The sequence below is a fragment of the Physeter macrocephalus genome, chromosome 4 (assembly GCF_002837175.3).
Source record: "Physeter macrocephalus isolate SW-GA chromosome 4, ASM283717v5, whole genome shotgun sequence".
NCBI classification, from domain to species: domain Eukaryota; kingdom Metazoa; phylum Chordata; class Mammalia; order Artiodactyla; family Physeteridae; genus Physeter; species Physeter macrocephalus.
The window spans coordinates 123,405,071-123,409,052 of record NC_041217.1 but is presented as its reverse complement, the minus strand read 5'-3'; positions in this window follow the sequence as shown (position 1 = coordinate 123,409,052).

Sequence of the window (3,982 nt, the reverse complement as noted above, 5' to 3'; positions counted from 1 at the left end):
AGACTCCCTGACTTTAGACTATACTACAAAGCTACAGTAATCAAGGCAATATGGTACTGGCACAAAAACAGAAACATAGATCAATGGAGCAAGACAGAAAACCCAGAGATATACCCATGCAACTATGGTCAACTAATCTATGACAAAGGAGACAAGGATATACAATGGAGAAAAGACAGTCTCTTCAATAAGTGGTGCTGTGAAAACTGGACAGCTACATGTAAAAGAATGAAATTAGAACCCTCCCTAACACCAGACACAAAAATAAACTCAAAATGGATTAGAGACCTAAATGTAGGACTGGACACTATAAAACTCTTAGAGGAAAACATAGGCAGAACACTCTTTGACATAAATCACAGCAAGATCTTTTTTGATCCACCTCCTAGAGTAATGGAAAGAAAAACAAATGTGACCTAATGAAACTTCAAAGCTTTTGCACAGCAAAGGAAACCATAAACAAGATGAAAAGACAACCCTCAGAATGGGAGAAAATATTTGCAAATGAATCAATCAATCAGCCAATGGACAAAGGATTAATCTCCCGAATATATAAACAGCTCATGCAGTTCAATATTTAAAAAAACAAACAACCCAATGCAAAAATGAGCAGAAGACCTAAATAGACATTTCTCCAAATAAGACATACAGATGGCCAAGAAGCACATGAAAAGCTGCTCAACATCACTAATTGTTAGATAAATGCAAATCAAAACTACAATGAGCTATCACCTGACACCAGTTAGAATGGGCATCATCAGAAAATCTACAAACATCAAATACTGGAAAGACTATTTACAATAGCCAGGTCATGGAAGCAACCTAAATGCCCATCGACTGACAAATGGATAAAGAAGATGTGGTACATATATACAATGGAATATTACTCAACCATAAAAAGGAGTGAAATTGGGTCATTTGTTGAGACGTGGATGGATCTAGAGACTGTCATACAGAGAGAAGTAAGTCAGAAAGAGAAAAACAGATATCATATATTAACGCATATATGTGGAGCCTAGAAAAATGGTACAGATGAACTGGTTTGCAGGGCAGAAATGGAGACACAGATGTAGAGAACAAATGTATGGACACCAAGCGGGGAAAGCAGCAGGGTGGTGGGTGTGGTGGTGTGATGAATTGGGTGATTGGGATTGACATGTATACACTGGTGTGTATAAAATTGATGACTAATAAGAACCTGCTGTATTAAAAAAATAAATAAAATGAAATTCAAAAATTAAAAAAAATACAAAAATTAAAAATAAAATGAAGGGCTTCCCTGGTGGCGCAGTGGTTGAGAGTCTGCCTGCCAATGCAGGGGACACGGGTTCGTGCCCCGGTCCGGGAAGATCCCACATGCTGCAGAACGGCTAGGCCCATGAGCCATGGCCACTGAGTCCACACATCCGGAGCCTGTGCTCCTCAACGGGAGAGGCCACAACAGTGAGAGGTCTGCGTACCGCAAAAAAAAAAAAAAGAAAAAGAAAAGAAAAATAAAAACCTCTGGCTCCTAATGAGTCATGATTAGGTTTAATAGGAGGACTTATCATCCAAGGAAAAAGAATAAAACCCACTGGGGTTGTTCCAGAGAAATACCTGAAGTATTTGCACATAATTGTGATGAAGATTTGATGTTCCAAATGATTTCTGAAGCTAAGCCAACAGAATCTTTGCTAAAGTTCTGCTGCAACATGTCATATTGGTGTGCCACTCCTTAAATTTATGACAGCAACAGTGATAATACAATAATAATAGCAAATATTTAAGGATTGCTTACTTTGGGCCAGACATAATCCTAAGCACTTTATAAGAACAAAGGTATTGAATTATGATAGCAAACTCTGAAAAATGCATGTTATTGTTTTTATTTTATAAGATTAGAAAACTGCTGCACTGAGACATCCTTGTCCCAAGTCATGTGGCTGATAGGCACTAAAAGTTTACAGTACGGGTCCAAGTTAACACTAGCACATAGAAGGAACTAAATAAATATTGATTTCAGTTTCTTTTCTGTTTGTGGACCTATTGAGCAGTCTTGGCTGGGTTGGGAGGAAACAGAGGTCATCTTATTTTCTTCTCAATAACTTCTAGCTCCCAGAACCTTCCAGAACCTGGGCCCTCCCCAGTATGCAGCCTCCTGCCTATTGGCAGTCACTGGTGTTTGTTCTTGGCACTGCTGTATGTCCTAGAGTCTACTGCAATGTCACAGATTATACTCCTTCAGGGATATTGGAAGAGGCACTGTGCTTTCTCATTGTGAATCCGTAGGATTTTCACAAGGATAATTGATATGTGTGAAGTACCACAAATATAAAAACTGCCACTTTTTATAGTTCTGAGTAGTATGGTGGGACAAAAATGACATTTATTATGACTTTTAATCATCTCTTTAATCCAGGCTTGTTTGAAATAAATTATTAGAATATTTGAGGATAAAAACAGAAGTTCTAAGTTTTGTTAATTTAAGGAAGAAAGAATTCAAAACTTGAGTCACAAGTAAATTATTGCCTACAAGGACTTAATACAAAAATTTATAAACTAGCTAGTTAAATGATATTAAGCTCATGATGCTAAATAGCAAATAAAAATAGATCAAATTTACTTGGAGATAAAAGCTTTTGGAAAAAGTTATGGAGCATGAAGCTTGCCAGCCCCTTCTTATATTGAACATTCATGAGAATGATTTCCATTATTTAGTAAATCAGAGATTGAGAATTTGTAATAAAAGGTACAACCTGAAGTTAGTATAAAAATTACATTTATTGTTAAAATAAACAAAAAACTTCGGGACAGATGAAGCACAAAGCCACCAAGATAATTAATTGCTTTTGAGTGTGATATAGGCTGAATAGAATGAAAAGTAATAATAATTAATTTTTTTCAAATAAAATTATTAGCCTTTTGCATTGTGCATTGAGAAAAACCCTAATCCAGGGGCACTCACTTTTTGAGCCAAATAAGAGTCTATCAATTTCTGAAGCAAATCCCCTCATGGTGCAAGTATAAACTAATGAACACGAGTTTATGAGCCTTCCTCCAAGATAATTCTATTAAAATAACTGGGAGGCCTGGAACTCTGAAGAATGTTGGTCGTTTTTCAAATAAAATCACTCACATTTTTGACAATCAAATATTACATGCTAATATTTTTCTGTACAAATCTAACTTATTATTCAGAATCTAAATATTGTTTTTAGATTATAATTCTGCTTTAGATTAAAAAATTATATTGGATACAAACTTGGACTGGATATGTTACACCAAGCTGGTTGTTTCTTCCACAATTATTATTGTAATTAAAGTTCCTTACTGTTCTTTGTCTAATGCATTTGCCTGTGAAAAGAAAATTGTTCTAGATTATGAAATAGAGTTACCCTTGAATGTTATCATCTTCTTTGGTCCATTATCCTCAAATGTTAAAATATTACTTCTTCAAGAATTTCAGGGACTTCCCTGGTGGAGCAGTGGTTAAGAATCCGCCTGCTAATGTAGGGCACACGGGTTCAAGCCCTGATCCAGCCTTGGATGGGGGAAGATCCCACATGCCGCAGAGCAACTAAGCCCATGAACCACAACTACTGAGCCCACGTACCACAGCTACTGAAGCCCTCACTCCTAGAGCCCATGCTCTGCGACCAGAGAAGCCACCGCAATGAGAAGCCCGTGCACTGCAACGAAGAGCAGCCCCCGCTCGCCACAATTAGAGAAAGCCCGCCATGCGCAGCAACAAAGACCCAATGCAAACAAAAGTAAATAAATAAATTAAAAAAAAAAAAAGAACTTCAGTAAGAAGAAAACAAAGTTGGGAGCTTTTTTTTTTTTAACATCTTTATTGGAGTATAATTGCTTTACAATGGTGTGTTAGTTTCTGCTTTACAACAAAGTGAATCAGTTATACATATACATATGTTCCCATATCTCCTCCCTCTTGCGTCTCCCTCCCACCCTCCCTATCCCACCCCTCTAGGTGGTCACAAAGCAC